This window comes from Oryctolagus cuniculus, chromosome 13 (genome assembly GCF_964237555.1).
Source record: "Oryctolagus cuniculus chromosome 13, mOryCun1.1, whole genome shotgun sequence".
NCBI classification, from domain to species: Eukaryota; Metazoa; Chordata; class Mammalia; order Lagomorpha; family Leporidae; genus Oryctolagus; species Oryctolagus cuniculus.
Window position 1 is genome coordinate 57,866,627 of NC_091444.1, and position 22,382 is coordinate 57,889,008.

The 22,382-nt window shown below is 38.3% G+C and overlaps 1 protein-coding gene and 1 pseudogene across 7 annotated transcripts in view; both read right to left on the bottom strand.

The window, feature by feature from the left end:
• The window catches only part of CHRM3 (cholinergic receptor muscarinic 3), a 613,309-nt gene that overhangs the window by 159,731 nt on the left and 431,196 nt on the right, over window positions 1-22,382 (bottom strand). The window lies entirely within an intron of this gene.
• LOC127483571 (ADP-sugar pyrophosphatase pseudogene) lies at window positions 11,823-15,655 on the bottom strand (annotated as a pseudogene).

Sequence of the window (22,382 nt, forward strand, 5' to 3'; positions counted from 1 at the left end):
GAAAGAATTATTTGAAACACTATTTGAAAGGCAAAGTGGTCGATCTTTATCTATCTATCTATCTATCTATCTATCTATCTATCTATCTATCTATCTTTCCATCCTGTCCGCTGGCTTACTCCCCAAATGGTCCCCATGGCTGGTGCTGCTCCAGGAGGAAACCAGGAACCTGGAGCTCCAACAAGGTCTCCCACATGGGTGGCAGGGGCCCAAGTACTTGGTCCATCTTCTGCTGCTTTCCCAGGTACATTAATAGGGAAGTGGATGGGAAGTGGAGCATCTGAGACCACAACTAGTGCTCCAATATGGGATGCCAGTATTATAGGTGGCAGCTTTATACTTTATTTGTCTTTTATCCCATATTTTAATAACTCAAATTTTGTTCTACATGATTCAATTAAATGCTTCTTTATCCATTTTAGGAATTAGGACACAACGATTATTTAGACTTTTCTTACAAACCTCCAAAATCAACACTGAATGAAAACTTATGAAAATAAGAAATGGTTTATTTTCATTTTCTTCTTTATCCTCTTATTCCCTTAACTACTGTATTTTAGCCTTACCAGTTTTCTGTTCTCAGAGTCTATGTTCTGCGTAACATTTGTCCTTTATTTATCATCACTAGTGATTAGCATTCCTTTTTCTTTTTCTTTTTTCTTGTTCTCACTGGGGTGAAACACTTAGGATGCTGTGCTTTCTTGTTCTTAATAATTTCTTTCTGCTCTAAATCTTCTCCCCCATCATTTAAAAAGTCTTAATAGAACAATCTAGCACATAGCTTTTTTTATTAAATTAAGTGCTTTAAAGGGTTTATTTATATTTATATTTATTTGAAAGGTGGTGGGGGAGAGTGGGGGGGGGAGAGGAAGAGAGAGAGGGAGAGAGAGGGAGAGAGAGACACCAGCCCAAAGCCAGAACCCAGGACTCCACCTGGGCATGACTCATATATGAAATAAAAAGTTACATGCACCCTCCTAAAAGCTGGGTATTTTAAATCTTTACAATGACTGGAAATAGAGAGCACTGACAAACTTCTTCATCAAGGTGAGCCTATATCAGAACTATAAGCAAACCAGATCATAACCGCCATCATCTTTTTTCAAATCTTTCAAGTTTTATTTCTAGTCTTTTATCTGACAAAAAGGATGGAAGCAAAAATCAATAAAAATCAGTTTGAAAATTAAGTTTTTTATTGCTTGGAGGCAAGATGTAATTTCTTCCATATCCCTTCTTTAAAGCTAATCTGATAAATACTGATTTCATATTGAACCTTTGCATAGAGGAGAGGAAGAACATACAGGTGAATCAGACATACATCCCAGAAAAGAAAGTTTTTAATCTAGACAGGGGATATACAGTGATTCACTTTTTTTTTAATCCAAATAAACAGAGGAGGCAAAAAAAAAAAAAAAACCACCTGTTCATTTGTTCCTTTTTTCATATTTAAAAAGTTATATTCTACAGAATAAGGAAATATTTTATAATGTTGGAACTTAGAGATATATTTAATTTAAGGGAAACAAAAATAGCCCTTATTCACATTTGACCAGAAATTATGTTTTTCAAGTGACTGATAATCTTCTTTGAGTCAACTGAAAAATAAAAAAAATGTTGATTGATTTTATAAAATTATGAAAACTACAAATTTCAAAAAAACGCAATTTACAACACAATCTGCCACTAAATTTACTCTAACAGGAAATGTATGACAAAATGAATTTTAAAATTCTAGGTCTTCAGAGAGTAAAGCAAAAAAGCTCCATAAATATTCATTTGGTCATGGAAAGGAAAATATACATACATATATATATATATATATATATATACGCTCATAAGATAACAAAGCTTTATTTAGGGATTAATTTTTAATGGATAGTATCCTTAGGCTAAGAGAAAAAAAAGAAAAGAAACATTTTAGTATTCAACTTCAGAATTTGGTAAAAAAAAGATGTAGGAAGAAAAAATACATGAAAGTCAAAGAAAAATTCATTTGAACACAGAAAAACAAAAATGAAGTATAACAATGGCCTAAAAAACACAACCCAATGTATTAAATTCTCATAAGAGAGATTAAGAGAAGACAGTCAATAGAGAATTGGAATGAGTATAACAATGGAAGGATTTCCTACAGTAATAATATCATGAGTGGACTTTATTCAAGTTAATTTCTTTTTTTTAAAGATTTATTTATTTATTTGAAAGTCAAGTTACACAGAGAGAGAAAGAGAGGCAGAGAGGCAGAGAGGCTGAGAGAGAGAGAGAGAGAGAGAGAGGTCTTCCATCAGCTGGTTCACTTTACAGTTGGCTGCAATGGCCAGAGCTGCGCTGATCTTCCCATGCAGGTGCAGGGGTCCAAGGACTTGGGCCATCTTCTAATGCTTTCCCAGGCCATAGCTGAGAGCTGGATCAGAAGTAGAGCAGCCAGGTCCCAAATGGGTGCCCATATGGGATGCTGGCACTGCAGGCGGTGGCCCTACTTGCTAAGCCACAGCGCCAGCCCCTCAAGTTAATTTCTTGAGCATATTTTTTGTCATGATTTAAAAGGTATTTGCTGAGTAATTCTGGAGAATCTGAAGACTACTGACACAAAATATGGGCAACTAAAAAATTTAGCTTGGCTGTTTACAGTCCATAGTTTTATGAGCACATTTTTCATTCAAATATTATTTCCTAAAGAGTTTATTGGCGTTGTGAATGTTGAGAACTGGGTTTTAGTCTTAGCCATGGTCTTCATTACAGATAAAAACTCTCTGTCTGGAGGATGTGGTATTTGTGTCTGAAATTTTGTTCAAAGAGCATAATTGAGTAGTTGGAAAAAATGCCTGATTGTTAATTCACAATTGCATTACTGTGACCATTATATAGTATAGGGGGCCTTTAGAATCTTCCAGAGGGGGAACAGGTATAGGGTTACAATGACTGAACCACGCTCACATTATAGTTAAAGGCTGTGCCTAATTTACTGGTTTTTCAAATTTGTCAGACTGCCCCTTTTTCCTCCACCTGACTTTTATTGCACAAGCATATTTTCTTTTAAAGATTCATTTATTCATCCATGTGAAAGGAAAGCAACAGTGAGAATGAGAGGGAGGAAGAGAGAGACAGACAGATCACTTATCTGCTGGTACACTACCCAGTTGACTGCTAGGAGCCCAGAACTCTATCCAGGTCTTTCACATGGGTGGCAGGGACTTATGTGTTGAGCCACCATCTGCTGATCTCCCAGGTGCATTAGCAGGAAGCAGGATCAGAAGCAAAGCAGCTAGGACTTGATCCTATGTTCTTTGATCCTAGGATGTTGGCATTGGAAGTGGTGGTTCAACATGCTGCACCACAACAGCAGCACCCAAGTGCAAGTTTAAAGTAAACAAACAAACAAAATACATTACTCCTAATACTCTAGCATGATTTCTTGAATTTGTTAGGGAAAACTTTCCCTGACGTTTTTTGAACAAATTGAAGTGCAAATCAAATAGAAGAGGGCTCACTGAAACTGAATTGTAGCAGAACGGTTTCATATTTCTGCTGGTAAGTTAAAGAGCAGTAAGGATACTAGTGAAGGTGATATAATCAGCAATCCTCAAACGTCAGCGTATCTACAAAGCAAACCTCCCAGGGTTTTTGTTAAAGTACACACCAGACTGAGTGGACCTTGGGTGGGGCATGAGAGTCTTCACGTCTAACAGGTGCCCAGTGGACCTGCAGCTGTGGTCACTTGGAGGAACCTGCATTTAAGAAATGGTAGGAAAGCTACTTGAGAAGAAAACTTTCATTTAGAAACTAATGGTTGTAAAGAGTCATTCCTAGAGGTAAGGAAACGATACCCTTCCTAGGCCAGAGTTATGGAAAAGAAGCAGAAAGCAGAGCATTTTCTATAAATTAAGTTCTAGGCCAGTGCTGAGAACATTGCATGCTGCCTCCATAACTATATTATGATGATCTTAGTTCTCTAAGAAGGTGTCAGTGCTGCTATTTACTTCCTATTTGAAAATTGTGCATATTTAATACATATCAGGAAGGATTTTAATCAAACTGATCAAATCTAGATTCCTACAGTAAGTGTAAGAGGCTTTTGCCTCTAGGATTTGTGTTTGTTCTTGCCAGATAATATTGTAAGATAAAAACATTTGTCGTGTACATTTGCAGCAATTTAGCAAAGACACATGGTTCATCTTGAATAAAATGGTGGGATTATTTTTTCTTAGGACCTCCATGATCCTTTAGAGGGATGCAAATTCTAACTAAAACTATTCATTTTTTTCTTTTTGAAGAATTTTTAAACAGCAATAGAATGTTTCAGATTTTCTTTTATGTATGAGGCCACTGAGTAAATTTGCTAGGTTGTTATTACTTTTCAAAACAAAGTAATTTCTCATTTATCTAACTTACTTTATATATTTCAGTAGAAATTTGTAGAGTGAATTTTGTTCATCCATCTTATTTTCCCTAAGCTAAGCCATTTCTCATTTTTTTAGAGCTTAACCATCTCTTGGGCTACAAAGCCTAGATCTCTGGATTTGTAACAAATACACAAATGACAGATGTACCATGTGTGTCCATGGTCTGAGATATAAGAAATTATTTTGTCCTGATTGTTATAAATATGTGTGGTGGTTGAGCCATGTTATAATGTTAAATGGGCACCTTTTATGTCTTACCATTGAGAATATAGTAACTAGTGGTGTTAGAAACTGGCATATCACATAGCTGAGAACTTAATCTGTATAGATGATTGGCTATAATAGGTTTCCAGTAAATGAGATGTAATTTTTGAAAAGACTACATATTTATTGGTGATTTCTCTGGAATTTGAACACATTTGTCTTAAAAAGTTACTTTAGATATAAAAAAAAGGGAGTAGATATATTTCCATAAGAAAGCCACTGTTTATGAGTTGATCATACCAGCACCACCAGTTACTATTAAGAAGAATAGCTGTCATTTATTGGACATTTACCAAAGTATACCCTATATGATTGCTCCTATTTCTCACAAATACCTGGTGAGATAGGTGTCACATTAACTCATTCCAAAAATGAGGAAAACAAAGAAAAAAGAGGTTGTCCAAGATGGCTGAATAGCAAGAGGTGCTGATTTTAACCAGGGGCAGATAACAGAAGAAAAACGGAGAAAGTGCATTCTCTGGAAATTCTACAGAAAGAAGAGAGATGTCGTGGAGCAGTGCTGACAGTACAAACATCCAGCAGTGAGTGGCTACCAGGCCCATGACTCCTGCAGCTGAGGCTGGAGGAGAGGCCAGCTTCTGAGAGCAAGATGAGAGCAGACTGCAGTGCCCCTGTCACTGGTGATATCGCATGAGGGACAACCTTGTGGACCACACTGAGCTCTGGTGTGTTCTAGACAATGTGTTCACTGTGATGGAGAAGCATGTTTCTTTCTCTCTTTTCCCCTACAAGGGCTCTCCGTGCCCAGCAGGGACAAAGTGGCATCTTAACTCCAGTAGAGGCTGTGACAGCTTTCTCAAATGTGTGACTAGGGGGTTTTACCAGAGGGAAAAATCTGCTTTCCCCACCGACTTTGAGTCTGGCCGGGAGGGCTGGCAGGGGACTGGACACCCACTTAGGACAGCGAAGTGCTCGCATCCCCCCAACCCTATCACAGCCTCCAAGGATCAAACCACCAAGGCAGAGCACTCAAGGCAGCTGGCTCTGGGAATGCCTCTCTTTCCTTGGGACAGGGCATGGGGTGTAGCTGGGTCTCTGGGCAATCACTGTGTCTAGGCTTAGAGGCTCAGAGCTCCCTGACAGTGTTGGATGGGTCATTGCAGAGGGTTCCATGCTCACACTGAGGACAGTACAGATCTTTGTGTGGTTCATGCACCTGTGTGGCTGGGGGTTGTAGCCACTGTGGGGTAACCCTGGTCTTGACCACTTTGGAAGAAAGGAGATGGGGTTGTGAATACACCAGTAGGCATGATCACACCCTCCCCCTTAATGACAATAGAGATCTACCATGCCCAACTTGGGTGTCACCCTGGACTCTCACTCCACCCTTGAGCACTGACCAGAGCTCCCTGGCCCCATCCAGCATATGTCTATGGATACTTGCTGAAGCAGCAGACACTCTACTAAGCCACAGAAGCACAGTGCAAAGATAAAAGCCATCAGAGGAGAAAACCAGTAAGTGTTTCTGCAATGCCTGAAAATAAATGCAGAAATTCAAGAAACAAGGAAGGCAATATGACTCCCCCAAAGGAACATAAAACACTCTAATATTAGAATGTGAAGATGAAGAGATTGATGAAATGTCTTAGAAGGCTGGGTATGTTGGTGGGAGGGAGGGTAGAGTGGGAAGAACCACTGTGTTCCTAAATTTGCACATATGAAACGCATGTTTTTATACCTTAAACAAAGTTTTTAGGTAAAAAAAATTAAAAATGATTAAAATGGTAAACATTTTATATTATATAATAAATGGCATCTGAAACAGCAGAGTCACCATGAGAATAGAAAAAAAAAAAACAAAAGAATGATCATAAGATTACTCAGAAACATAGATAAACAAATTCATGAGATAAAGAAATCCTTACCCAAGGTCAAGCACTGTGGTGTAGCAGGTTAAGCCTCCACCTGCTGTGCTGGCATTGGAGGTTAACCAGTTCAAGTCCCGGCTGTTTAACTTCCATTCTAGCTCCCTGCTAATGCACCTGGAACAGCCATTGAAGATGGCCTAAATACTTTGCCCCTGCATCATTGTGGGAGACCAGGAAGAAGCTCTTGGCTCCTGGCTTCAGCCTGGCCCAGCCCCAGTTGTTGCAGCCATTTGGGGAGTAAGCCAGAGGATGGAAGCTCTCTGTCTCCTTTTCTCTCTGTATCTCTGCTAGCTAAATAAGTAAATAAATAGATAGATAAATAAATAAATAAGAAATCCATACAGGATATGGGTGAAAGATTTTGCCAAGAGATAGAGAAATTGAAGAGAAATCAAACTGAAATGTTAGAAATGAAGAATTCAATATGGCAAATAGAAATCCTCAACAACAGACTTGGTGAGGCAGAAAGGAGAATATCTGAGCTAAAAGAAAAATCCTTAGAAATATCTCAGATCAAAAAAGAAGAAGAAATTAATAAACCTTTTAAAAAGACTGTTAAATATCTATGGGATACTATCAAACAACCAAGCATACAAGTCTTAGGTGTTCCTGAAGGTAGGCAAAGAGATAATGGATTAGAAGGTCTAATCAGTAAAATACTAGCAGAAAAGTTTCTTAATTTGGAGAAACAGGAAGCACATAGAACTCCTAATAGACATAATCAGAAAAGATCTTCTCCAGGACACATTATAGTCAAACTTTCAATAGTAAAACAAGAAAATATTCTAAAATGTACGTGAGAGAAATGCCAGATTACCTTCAGAGGTTCCCCAATTAGAATAACAGGTGATTTCTCATCAGACCCTGTTCAGGCTAGGAGAGAATGGAGAGATATAGTCCAAGTTTTACAAGAAAAAAAACTGTCAACCCAGAACACTGTACCAACAAAGCTCTCATTTTGAATGAAAATGAAATAATGAAATAAAGACCTTCCAAAACAAACAGAAATTGAAAGAATGTGTCACTACTTGTCCAGCCTTACATGATGCTTAAGGATGTGCTACACATAGATATAAAGAATGATAGTCATTAGTATGAAATAAAGTGAAGGCAGAAATTCTCTAGTAAAAGTACAAAGGAAATACAAATAAATCAAAAGGAATATTTATGGAAAAATGGTACAACCAAATCATTACTTATCAATAATAACCTTGAATATAAATGACCTAAATTTTACAATTAAAAGATACAGTCTGGATGAATCAATTAAAAAAAAAAGACCCATCTATTTGCTACCTACAAGAAACACATCTGACCAACAAAGAAACACACAGACTGAAAGTAAAAGATTGGAAAAAGATATTCCGTGTTAACAGAAAGCAAAAAAGAGAAGGTATAGACATTCTAATATCAGACAAAATAGACTTTAACAAAAAAAAATGTTAAGAGGGACAAAGAAGGACATTGTGTAATGATTAAGGGATCATTTCAACAGAAAGATCTGACTATAATACATGTATATCCAACCAATGCCAACATGCCTGCCTATTTAAAACAATGTTATTAGATCAAAAGGGAGACATAAACTCCAATACAATACTATTAGGGGGCTTCAACACCTCATTTTCATTCATGGATAGATTAATCAGACAGAAAATCAACAAAGAAACAACAGAGCTAATCTACACTATGGACCAAATGGACCTAAATGATATCTATAGAACATTTTATCCCACAGTACAGAATACACATTCTTTTCATTAGTGCATGGAACTTTTTCCAGGACAGATCATATGCTAAGCCATAAACCAAGTCTCAGAAAGTTCAAAAAAATTAAAATCATACCATGTATCTTTTCTGATCACAATGGAATAAAGCTGGAAATTAACAACTTAAGAAACTCTAGAAAATATGCAAACACATGGAGACTGAACAACATGCTCCTGAATGAACACTGGGTCATAAAAGAAATCAAAAATTATTTGATACAAATGAAGATGACAACACATCAAAACTAAAGGGATACAGGCCGGTGCTGCGGCTCACTTGGCTAGTCCTCTGCCTGCGGTGCCGGCACCCCAGGGTTCTTGTCTCAGTTGGGGCGCTGGATTCTGTCTCGGTTGCTCCTCTTCCAGTCCAGCTCTCTGCTGTGGCCTGGGAGTGCAGTGGAGGATGGCCCAGGTGCTTGGGCCCTGCACCCACATGGGAAACCAGGAGAAAGCGCTTGGCTCCTGGCTTCGGATCGGCGCAGTGCGCCAGCTGTGGAGGCCATTTGGGGAATGAACCAATGGAAAAGGAAGACCTTTCTCTCTGTCTTTCTCTCACTGTCTAACTCTGCCTGTCAAAACAAAACAAAACTAAAACTAAAACTAAAAGGATACAGCAAAAGTAGTGTAAAATAAAAAGTAGAGTGAGGCTTTCCTCACCCCAGTTAGAATGGCTATCATACAAAAATCAAAAAACAATAAATGCTAGCAAGGATGTGGGGAAAAATTTAGCCTAATCCCACTGCTAGTGGGAATGTAAACTAGTACAACCATTATGGAAGATAGTATGGAAATTCCTCAGAGAAGAGATCTGAAAATAGATCTACCTTATGATTCAGGCATCCCACTCCTGGGAATTTACCCAAGGGAAATAAAATCAGCATGTGAAAGCACTATTGGTACCCCCATGTTTACTGCAGCTCAATTCACAATAGCTAAGATATGGAATAAACCCAGATGTCCATCAACTGATGACTGTATGAAGAAAATGTGGTATACATACACTATGGAATACTACTCACCCATAAAAAAGAATGACATCTTGTATTTTGCAACAAAAAGAATGCATCTAGAAGCCATTATACTTTGTGAGAAAATTCAGTCTCAAAAAGACAAACATCTTATGTTTTCTTTGATATGTGACAGTTAACATAGAATATAAAAAATACATAGGGATATAATGGCCATTTTTGTGATAAGACTGTCATTGTTAGCTCTGGTTTACACTCCTTGGAACTGTGGTCTTCCTACTTTTTACTTGTTGAATATTATAATTAGTGCTGAATTAAGCCTGTGAATATAGAATGAACTAAAATTATGGCTTTGCAAAAACTGATAAAGAGAGGGGTGAAGGTGAGGGGCATTGGGGGGAACAGGGGAGTGAGGGAAATGAGGCTGTCTGCTTGGAACTGTACCTATGGAATGCATAAAATCTGCTCTGTTTATGTTCTAAAACATTTTTTTTAAAAAGAAATAAGAGTTTAACCAACTTGCCCAGAATCATCAGTTACTAAAAGAAAGACACTCTTTGATTGCATCCATTTGAACCTGCTTCAAAATCTTGTGCTTTTAACTATTGGCTTCAGATATGAGTAAGTGTAAAACTAATGTAATGGGTTCTTTTATCTTTGCTGCACAATAGATAAATATAAATATCTATATCACATTTTATTTATCATCTGGATTTTACATCTCATGTCTCAAGACAATTTTTCTAGCATTCAAAGAGATGAAGTCAAAAATCTTTACATTAAGGTTTTGTTTTATTATTTTAGGACTCAGTTCCAGTGTGTATTGTACCCATAATAGGAAATGCCTGTAGATGGACAAATATTGTTGGTCTTATCTTTGTGCCACAATGATACTTGAGTCATCACCAGCAATGTAGACTACTGGGACAGTGAAGTAAATATGCAAAATCAGAATGGTATTCAGCATCTTCCTCCACTGATGTGTTGGCTTTGCTAAAAACAGCCCAGATTTTGCTTGAATTGTAAACTAAGCAGATATGACTACAGGATACACGGGGAACAGATGTTGATTTTTAAAGGACCACTTATCCATCATCACTTTTTTATGTAATCAGTTGAAAGTAACATTCAATCCCTCTTCTTAAAATCATTGAATCTTTATCCATAAGAGCTAAGCCTCAATTTCAAGGTGAGCAGTAGAAAAACTCTAAGTATACCATAAATACACTTCAGTGAAATTATTTGTAGATGATCAAATTCTCTTCAATGCTCATAATTGTCTTGCTGTATATGCTGTGGAAAGACCATGACACTTTTATACCACAGAGAATAAGTCAATCGGCATTCTATCTAGCCATGATAATATACAATGACATTCTGTGTTCTGTTTTACATGAATATGGAATATTGATATTACCTTGCAGAAATAAATTCAAATAGACATACATATTTATGAATGGATGAATAGTCTCTAGGTTGAAGAAATATAGAGATTCAGAAACTGAAAAAAGTCTATGTTGCTGATTCCCAGGTGTGGACATTAGGCAAGTTATTTAGCTTCTCTGTGCCTTAGTTTCTGTTGGAAAAGTGGGAGTGCATGTAACAAGGGGATAGAACGTACAGTGATCACTTTAAAAATCCTAATAGTGAATTGTATCTGTTTTCTGTAATTATTTTTCAAATCATTTAAAACATACCAAATCAATTGAAATATCAGGAAATATTTGGAAATATTTGGAAAATATTAAGAAAACAATAATGTAACTGGCTATGGGTCAGAATCTAGCTAATCAAATAACTGAGCCGAGTAAGGGATCATCTTGAGGACAACAAATTTCCAGAATAATTTTGAATGGCATAAAAATATCTCTTAACTCCTCTCTCCCATTTTCTGTTTAAAGCATTTGAGTAGTGACTTGCACTTTGGCTGGATCAAAGCAAATTTCATTAATAGATGAAATGAAAATTCTCTCTTTGGACAGCGTATTCCCAGCCATGGATTGATGGACTTATCTATCACAACTGGACAAATGCATGCATAAAAGTCTTAACAGATATGTATCTCTGATACGAGGGTGTGATTTGTGTTACACGGCAGTTTCCTGCTGTATACTTCAATGAGATAATCTCCTCATTGCTATACTTTCATGCAAGTATTTCATTTTCCTAATTTTTCCCATGTGGTTTAACTCTACAGTTTGTCTTCCCATGCTTATTTAATTATTGGTTATGAATTCAAGAAATTAATACTAGTAAAAAATTAAAACGATTGGTCCTCTGTATATAAAATCAAACTAAAAATGAACCATAATGAAGAAGGAGATGGTAGAGGGACAGGGAGGTGGGATGGGAGGGCGGGTATGGGGGAAAGAACCACTATATTCCTAAAGTTGTATCTATGAAAAAATAAATTCATTAAATAAAAACTTAAAAAAATTAAACTATTATAAATTACACTTAAGTGTATCTACATAAGCTATAAATACTTATAGTTATTTTTATTATTACTGGTTTCTGAGAATCGGCATATTTTATTTCTTTTTTTTTTTTTTTTTGCACTCTGTGCTGCTTTTATTTTATGAAAAAACTAAGTTCAAATCTACAGTCAACTAAGTTGAATACAAAGTCTCAGTGAAGAAGGCCTGGTGGTCTCGTTTACAAAGACGTGGCCAGTGCCCTCTTTGGCCTTAAAATTTCAGGAAGGGCACTTCTAATGGCTTCGTGTTTGCATGTTTCAGTCAGTGCCAGAGCATAGGAATAGACCCTGGCATCCACTGTGAGATGTTCTTTGGCTATCAGAGCATCAAGTCTTTTGAGCAGGTCGTTCTTTGGTAAAGAAATGACTTCCACAAATTCTCCTCCTGGCTTTGGCTTTGGTCTGACGTTCTCGGCGTCATCTCCATTAATCGTTACTGTCACTATGTGGGTGGTGCAGTTGGACAAGCCTGGATCCATACATACAGCTGGAGAGCACTCAGCAATGTCACCTTTGTAGCCCATCTCCTCCTCCAGCTCCCGGAGCGCAGCTGCTTCTGGGCTTTCACCGTCGTCCATGAGACCTACCGGGAACTCGAGACAGTAGCCTCCCATTGGCGGCTGGAACTGTTTCACCAGAACTATACACTCATAGTGAAGAGTTCTTTGCAGCACCGGAATGACCGCTACACCATCAGCGTACTGTGCCTTTTTGGTTGTACGTTTCACTGTTTCCCAGGTTCGAGTTTTACCAGTAGGATCCGTGTAAGTTGTTTTTTCAAGCTTGACCCATTTTCCTTCTGAAATTAACTCCTCTAAAATAATACACTGTTTGGCATTCTGAGTAGAATCTGTTGCTTCTTGATTTTCCATGTCCAAACTGGCCTGTCTTTATAGGCCTCAGGCAAGCTGTTCACGCTCCTCCAAGGTGCGAGGTGAAGAAGGGAAGGGGAACGAAAGAAGAAAGGACGAGTCGGAGGGAGCAGTCTCAGCAGATGCCGGTGCCACGGCTAGGGACACCAGCGCCTCTCGCGATGCTACAAGGATGGGCGCGCGCCCTCCTCTCGGCGAATCGGCATATTTTCTAATGGTCTAAACATTATCCATTATCACTTTCTCTGCCAGTTAAACAGACCCTATATGTTTAGCAGTATCCTGGATCACCTGTATGAAAAACTGAATTTCCTATTTTCCTGGCAGCCAGGACTAAGTCTTGGCCAATGGAAAGTAAAAGGAAGTGTTCACTACACATTTGGAAAGTCTCCATTGAAAGAAAAATGGCATATCACTCATACTTTCACATTATCTTTTTTTAAAGATTTTATTTATTTATTTGGAAGGTAGAGTTAGAGAGAGAGGCAGAAGCAGAGAACATCTTCCATGCACTAGTTCACTCCCTAGATGGCCTCAATGGCCGGTGCTGGGCTGATCCAAAGTCAGAAGCCAGGAGCTTCTTCTGGGTCTCCAACATGGATGCAGGGGCCCAAACACTAGGGCCATCTTCCACTGCTTTCCTAGGCCACAACAGAGAGCTGAATTGGAAGAGGAGCAGCAGAGATTAGAATGGGCGCCCAAATGGGATTCTGGCACCGCAGGCCAAGTCTTGGCCCACTATGCCACAGCACTGGCCCTGACTTTCACATTATTTTCTTAAAATTATTTTAGGGGCTGGTGCTGTGGTATAGTGGGTAAAGCTGCTACCTGCAGTGCCAGCATCCCCTCTGAGCGCTGGTTTGAGTCCTGACTGCTCCTCTTCTCATGGGGGACCTGGAGTAAGCTCCTGGCTTCTGGCTTTGGATCCGCCCAGCTCTAGCCATTGAAGCTATCTGAAGAGTGAACCAGTAGATGGGAGACCTCTCTCTCTTTCTCTCTCTCTAACTTTGCCTTTCAAGTAAATAAATGGATCTTTAAAAAAATTTATTTGAGAGAGTGATCAAGTGGGACAGAGAATGAGAGTAAGAGAGAGAGAGGGAGGTCCCATCCGTTAGGTTACCCTCACATCCGGAAGCAAGGAATACAATCCAAGTCTCCCAAGTGGGTAGCAGAAAACCAATTATTTGAACCATCAACACTGCTCCTAGAGTGTATACATTACCAAGAAGTTAGAATCAGAAACCAGAGCTGGCAATCAAACACAGGCACTCTGGTAAGGGATTCAGGGGTCCCAACTGACTGCTTAACCTCTATGCCAAACACCAGCACCTAATTTATTTTTCAAATACAAATGAGATGAATGAGTTTCAGCAGCTATATGAACCCTAACAATTTAGATCAAATCCTATGACAGAGCACTGGAAGGAGCTAGGGTCACCAATAAACATAGAGATGTCATGTCAGTATTAGCCTACTCCTAAGCTTCTTTTTTATTTTTTATTTTTTTGACAAGCAGAGTTAAGACAGTGAGAGAGAGAGAGACAGAGAGAAAGGTCTTCCTTTTTCCATTGGTTCACCCCCCAAGTGGCCGCTATGGCCGGTGCATTGCGGCTGGCACATTGCGCTGATCTGAAGCCAGGAGCCAGGTGCTTCCTCCTGGTCTCCCAAGCGGTGCAGGGCCCAAGCACCTGGGCCACAGCAGAGAGCTGGACTGGAAGAGGAGCAACCAGGACAGAATCTGGCGCCCCGAGCGGGGCTAGAACCTGGTGTGCCGGCGCCGCAGGCGAAGGATTAGCCTAGTGAGCTGTGGCGCTGGCCCTAAGCTGCTTTTACATGTGAGAGAATTAAGTCACCCCTACTGAAGCCATCTGCTCTACTATAGATGAACTTCATGTACATCAACATACAAGAAATTTTACTTAAACAGTCATCCTAGGAGGCATTCTACCCAAAATGGATTTCTTTTTATTATTTTTTTTTTTTTAGATTATTTATTTATTTGACAGGTAGAGTTACAGACAGTGAGAGGGAGAGACAGAGAGAAAGGTCGTCCTTCTGTTGGTTCACCCCCCAAATGGCCCCTATGGCCGGCGTGCTGCGCTGATCCAAAGCCAGGAGCCAGGTGCTTCTCCTGGTCTCCCATGCGGGTGCAGGGCCCAAACACTTGAGCCATCCTCCACTGTACTCCCAGGCCACAGCAGAGAGCTGGACTGGAAGAGGAGCAGCCGGGACTAGAACCTGGTGCCCATATGGGATTCTGGCGCCGCAGGCGGAGGATTAGCCAAGTGAGCCAAGGCGTCGGCCCCTCTTTTCATTATTACCACACGTTTTTGTATTTCCTATGAATTCTGCATTCATATATAGATAAGAATTTCTACAGTAAAAGAAAATGTTTGGGTTCATTAACTCTGTTTCCAAAATGTATAAGACTACATATTTTTTTAAAGAAAGTGATATAACATATATTCATATCCTTAGGTATTCTTTTCACAAAAATCACTATGGGGAATGATTTCTATTGTTTCTCTGAATTAGCATTTTCATGAACTGTCCATAATATTTTGCCTTTTGCTGATTAGCTGCTTGTATAATGGGTGGGGGGCTCTTTTTTCCCCTCAGATCTTGGCAAATTTGGTAGTTCTGTAGTATTTTTCATCTGGTTAACTGGTATACCAGACAGAATCTGTTCCTTCTGTGATACTCAATAAATTTAGATAAAGTCTGTGGAATTTTTGGGGGGTTATAGAAATTACTAGATATCTACTAGGAGTAATAATTCTCTTTTTATGTCTAGGTAAACATTCTAACCTCAAATAGCTAGTAACTATAGTAGTATCAAGAACACAATTTTTGTTATAGACCTTTCAATAGAAAAACTACCATGAGATTTGCTTTAAAAACGACATAGACACTGCCATTCATGTCAGAAAGAAAATTCACAAGGAAACAAAGAAGATATTTATGGTATCAACAGGAGACCTGACCCAGAAAATGTCTCTTAAATCATAGTTTTTTTAAAAAATTCTAAGATTCACTTTAAAATCATTGATCTGAGGCCGGCGCCACGGCTCACTAGGCTAATCCTCTGCCTGCGGCGCTGGCACCCCAGGTTCTAGTCCTGGTTGGGGCACCGGATTCTGTTCCGGTTGCTCCTCTTCCAGTCCAGCTCTCTGCTATGGCCCAGGAGGGCAGTGGAGGATGGCCCAAGTGCTTGGGCCCTGTACCCGCATAGGAGACCAGGAGGAAGCACCTGGCTCTTGGCTTCGAATCGGCGCAGTCTACCGGACATAGTGGCCATTTTGGGAGTGAATCAACGGAAAAGGAAGACCTTTCTCTCTGTCTCTCTCTCGCTGTCTAAATCTGCCTGTAAAAAAATAAAAAAATAAAAAAAATTAAAAAAATCATTGATCTAAGATAAGCCTGTCAAGATACATCTCCTTCTTTGTTAATAGTTACAATTCTATTAGTGTGCTTAAAGACATTTATCCCCTACCACGCTAGCAAAAAATTATTTTTCTTTTTTAAAAGATTTTTTATTAATAATAATTGCAAATGTGCATGAACTACAGTATATTTCTACACATGTATACTATGTGTACTGATCAAAACATGGTAATTAACATTTCCCTTCTTTGACATTACCTTATGATTGGAGGATTGAATCTTTGTTCTGTTTATTCATGCAATATATATGCTAGGTTATTGTGGACTGTAGATTCCTCGTTATGCTGTGTGACATTAGGAACTTGTTTTTTCAATCAAACTCTGATTTGGTACCTGATATCCAAAGTCCCTCTAGTCCCCTGACTCCTCCCATCCTCTAATAATCACCACTCCGTGTTCAGACTGACTTAATATTTTAGTTTCCGCATATGAGGGAGAACATGTAGTATTTGTTTTTCTGTGCCTGGCTTATTTCACTTAAACATTTATGAGTAAATTTAATCAAAGAAGTGAAAGACCTCTACAAAGAAAATCCTAAAATGCTAATGAAAGAAACCATCAATGAAACAAAATGAAAAGATATTGCTCATAAGGTGAAGTAGTTAATATCATTAAAATATCCATAATATAGAAATATAGATTCACTGCAATTGCTATAAAAATAGCAATGACATTCTGTACACAATAAGGAAAAAAATCCTAAAATTCCTTTTGAACCACAAAAGATCCAAAATAGTCAAAATGATCCTGAGACAAAATAAGATAAAGATAGAAGCACTACCATACCTGATTTCAAAGCACATTACAAAGCTTTAGTAATTAGAATAGCATGGATCTGGCATAAAAACCAATTCATAGGTGAATGCAACAGAACAGAGAACCCAGAAATGAATGCATTATATACAGTCAACTGAGTTTTGACAAGATGCTAAATATACATTGGAGAAAGAAATCTTTTCAATAAATAAGGCTGGCAAAATTGAACATACTATGTATAAAAATAAATTAGGTCCCAAGCTCTCACCATTTAGAAAAATTAACTCAAGATGGGTTAAAGATCTAAATATAAGACTTAAATAAACCACAAATCTGTTAGAAGACACCTAAAGGAAACACTTGGGACAGAGAGAGGATGGGAAGTATCACAATATTCATGTAATTGTGTCTATGAACTACATTGCATCTGTTCTCTTTGTACTAATATCACATTAATAAGGGGATCTAAAACAAGATATTGGCACAGGCAATGATTTAATAAACAAGACCCCTAAACACAGGCAGCTAGAGCAAACCTAGAAAAGTGAGATTATATCAAACACAGAAGCTTTGGCACAGCAAAGGAAACAATACAGTGAAGGACATCTGACAGAATGGGAGAAAATATTTGCAAGCTACTGAGCCAAGAAAGGATTGATATCAAGAATAAATAAGGAACTCAAAAAAACTTAAGAATAAAAACAACCAGCCAGTTAAGAAGTAGGCAAAAGATCTGAATTACAGCTCTCAAAAGAAGAAATACAAATTGCTAAAAAGTACATGAAAAAATGCTCCATATCACATCAGGGAAATGCAAGTCAAAGCTATAATGAGATATTACTTCACTCTTAGGATTTAAGGCTATTACAAAAAAGACAGAAAGTAACAAATGCTGGCAGGGATGTAGAGCAAAAAAAATTGTACACTGATGGTGTGGAGATTTCTTAACTAGGAATAGACCTGCCATATGAACCAGCAATCCCATTACTGGCTATATATCCAAAAGACAAGAAATCACTGTATCAAAGAGATATCTATTCAGGGCTGGCACTGTGGCATAGAAGGTAAAGCCTCCGCCTACAGCACTAGCATCCCTTAAGGGCGCTGGTTCGAGTCTTGGCTGCTCTGCCTCCAATCAAGCTCCCTGCTATTGAGCCTGGGAAAGCAGAGGAAAATGGCCCAAGTGCGTGGGCCCCTGTTCTCATGTGGGAGACCTAGAAGAAGCTCCTGGCTCCTGGTTTTGGATCAGTCCAGCTTGACTGTTGTGGCCATTTGGGAAGTAGATGGAAGATTTCTCTCTCTCTCGCTCACTCTCTCTAGCTCACTCACTCGCTCTGCCTTTCAGATACATAAATAAATCTTAAAACAAAAAGCTATCTACTTTACCATGTTTACAGCAGCACTGCTCACAACAGCTAAGATATGGAATCAACCAAACTGTGCACTAGAAGGTGAAAGGAGAAAGAAAATATGGTATGTACATAATCAGACAGTATTCAGCCGAAAAAATTAAATCGTCATTTTTGGATGGAGCTGGAGGACATCACGCTAATGAAAGAAAAATTACTTTTACCAAACCTTTATCCTATAAAATCCATAGAAACTTGGAGGTGGTGGTGTGGCACAGTGGGTTATGCTTCTGTTTGTGACAAAAGTATTCCATATTGGAGTGGCAGGTTGAGTTCTGACTACCCCACTTCCAATCCAGCCTCATGTTAATGTGCCTGGATTGAGTTGCTTGGGTCCCAGATGGAGTTCCTGGTTCTTAGCTTCAGCTTGGCCTAGTCCTGCTGTTGCAGGCATTTGGGTTAGGAAAAAGGATTGAAAAGCAACAAAAGGAACTCAAAACAAGAAAGTCACATAAAAGGTTTTGTCCTTATTCAGTGTGAGGTGGGATCAGATCCACTGAAGTTTACATGAGAGATGAACCAGATGATTATGAGAAAAGTTCAGGCTGTGATGAGGACAATGGCAACAACAATGGGGGGTCTGGAGGCACAAAGGTCATTCAGGAACCCAATGATGCAGTCCAGGTGAGGGCTGATGATGAAGTGAATCCTATGTGGTGTCCATGGGAATGGATACCCACTGGTTTTCAAGGTATGGGTATATATACCCCAATATTTGTACATTTTTTCAAATCTGCTATCACTGGGTTTAAAATATTTATATTTGTGTGTATCTGTGTGTACTACCTATGCAGTGACCTAGAAAATCCATCTAACTTGGAGATATTATGAAGCTACTTGGATACCTGTTATCTCAATGTGACCAATACTTGAGGGGTGGGTATTGTGGTTCAGTGGGTTAAGTCACTGCTTGGGACACCCACATCCCAAATTGAAGTACCTGATTTGAGTACTGGTCCCCTTCTTCCATTCCTACTAATGTTGCCTGGAAAGCAGCAGATGTTGGCTCAATCACTTGGGTCCCTGCCACCCACATGCAAAACTCAGACAAGATTAAGGTTCCTAGCTTTGCTGACTTAGTTCTGGCTGTTATAGGCATTTTAGGAGTCAACTAGCAGATGGAAGATTCACTCATTATCATTCTCTCTCTCTCCCTCTCTGTCATTGTCACCGTGCCATTCAAGCAGATGAAAATAAATAAATCTTTAATACATACATTGTTTCATTTTATGGGAAAGGAAAGTCAGTCAACTATGCTAGCACCTAGGATGTTGTTCAGGAACCACACATCACTTGTGACTTGTAGGAGGAAATGAAGTGAGTCTAGCATCCCTGGCTTTGGCCACCAGAATCATGGAGCCCAATTCCTACCTTACTTGTCAACAGTTTAGGATACTTTTTAGTTTTCCAAATACATGGGATTTCTTTTTGTGGCAGAAAAAAAATGGGCCTCGTGGGCCTCATGAAATATAGTAAGTCAACAAATAAACAGTTTTGCTCTCCATCTTTCTTCCTTAGAGACAGCTGGAAGTTTGTGAATCTGTACACAATAAAATTCTACAGAGAATCCCACTAGATCTTCAAAAATGAACTTAATTCTCTTTTTCCAAAATGCAACATCAAAGTCAGACATGTCCAACAAATCTCACATTTTTCCTAAATTCATTTTCAGAGCATATTACTACACAATTCATTTTGAAAGTTCTAGCAAATTGTATCCCTAAAGCCAACATTTAACACATACTACACTGATAATATTCAAGGAGAGGCTTACTAAAAAAATCAGACTTAAATGTACGAAGCTTTTATCATATTTGAAGTCATTCTCTACCCTTGAGGATCAGTGAATGACAACATAATACGTTCTCAATCTTTGTTCATTACTAAAGAAGACACCTCAGGTCAGCTTGACAACAGAGAGAGAATCAGGGTGTCCTGAAATACAATGTGGGTGGATGGCCTCTGAGAAATCAGCTTTGATGGCTGGGCCTTTGTAAATGGCCTAAAATTATGATGTTTTCTTAATGTTTGCTGCTGCCCACATGTGCTTCATGAATCAAGAGCCAATCACTTCTTCTGCCAGGGTGACAACAATGAATATTAGTCACGAAGGAATAGAACAGTGACAGTGCTCAATTTCTTAACCACCATACTCTAAGATGAAATAATCATGGAAGCTTTGAAGAGAAAACATTTTAATGGACAGTATTCAAGTTATTGGAAAATACTTGAGTGCCAAATTGAGATTTCTATTGTACCAGATATTTTGTTTGATTTAGTTTTTAAAATTGGACCTCTAAAATTTTTTTCTTTACCTTAGCATTAAGTGCTACTCTTGTTTAGTAACATTTTAAAATCTAATGTCTTGTCATTGATTAATGTCGTTCAATGCTTCTATCCAAGTCTTTTCCTCAAAGCCAGTAGACCGCATTTTAATACTTACAGTCATTTATCTGCTCACAGAATTAGAATCTTCTGCATATTATTTGTCACTTCCCTCAAAGTATCAGTTTATTAGGAGTTAAAATGTGATTGCAGAATCAGATTGTTTCTCTGGGCTCGATGAAGAATAAGGAATCAATACAGCGTAAAGTTCATGAGTGCTACAGGCCAGTGATTGGCTCTTAAATGACTTATGGGGCATAGAAAGTAGGTTAATGGGGTGAACTCTCTAATTTACACAGTGTCCTAAGGTAATTGACTTCTTAATATGTTTAATGGGATATAAAAAAAGTCCACAACCAAAGAAAAAGCCATATATTCCCAAATGCACATGCAATGTATAGGTAAATTTATAGTTTACTTCCTGGATGGATTTACCCAAAATTGATGAGTGTGGTTACCTGTGGGGAGGGGAGTGATTGAATACTCGTCAAGTGAGATGTTAGTTCTCTCTCGCTTGCTTGAAGTTTTTATAGTAATAATGTATTCCTGTATTACTGTTGAAATGAAAAATAGGAAAACTTTATAAAAATTTCATGAATAACTTAAAAATGATGGTCTTGGCTATATTGCATTCTGAACCAGGGAATGGCATTTCTCTTTGAATGGAAGAAAGCAAGGCTATGTCTCTCTCCTTTCTTCTCTCTTCACTTCTATTCAGTTCCAGTGTTTCTTGGAAAAGGACTGATTGCTTCCTTCCCCTCCAGGGTAATATTAATTTTCTGAAAGCATTTGTGATATGGTAGGTCCCTTTCTGTGCCTTCCACACTTGCCTCTCTCTGCTTAATGGATATCTATGAATAAGTGGATTCTCAGGAAGTTCTTATCATTGGCTTTGAATATTTGAAACCATATAACAGTTGGGGATATAAATTGTAATGCTCCCCATAAGTGTCATAGTCTGACTTGAACAGCCCCTTCCCAAAAGCCACACAGAAATTTGTTCAGTAAAACTTAAAAAGATGTGGTTGATCAGCATCTAGAACCTCTGGAACAAAATATATATCCTTAGCAGAAAGTTCTGTATAGCACACCATATTATTATAACATACCATATTATTTAATAATCTCAACTATAATGGACATATGGATTTAAAGGCAGTGAAAGTAGCTTTGAATTAAGAGCTACATGACCTATCTGGGTTCTAGTAACAACATGATTTGTGTCAAATTAATTAGCCTTGAAATTCTCATTTGCCAGGGGGAAATAATATCTACCTATTTGTTAGAATCAAATGTTTTGAAAATGCCCCGAAGAGCTAACCAAATGGAAGCCAGCATTTATTTTGTATTCTGTTTATTTGTGATGAGCACGATGCTTGCTTCATCTTACTTGTCCTCTTTGAAAACTCATTCCCAATCACGCTTTTATTTTCTAAATGACATAGTTTGCTTGACTACTTCTTTAACCTAATTGGCATTTTCTTAATTCCTCCAACAATACATAAAAGAAAATCTAGCTAGATTTTTCAGAATTTCAGTTTCCCCCAAAATAATTTTAAATGTCTACAATGATATTTTTTTCTTTACCTATTGTAATATTTTATACAAAGAAGGTCCATCATTCTCTTCAAAACTCATGGCTAGCTATACAAGGAGAATAATGTCATATAGTGGGAAATTCCTGTATTCAGAATGAGGAGATGTCAGACCTACTTTATCATTCAACCAGCTATGTGAAGAGAAGACA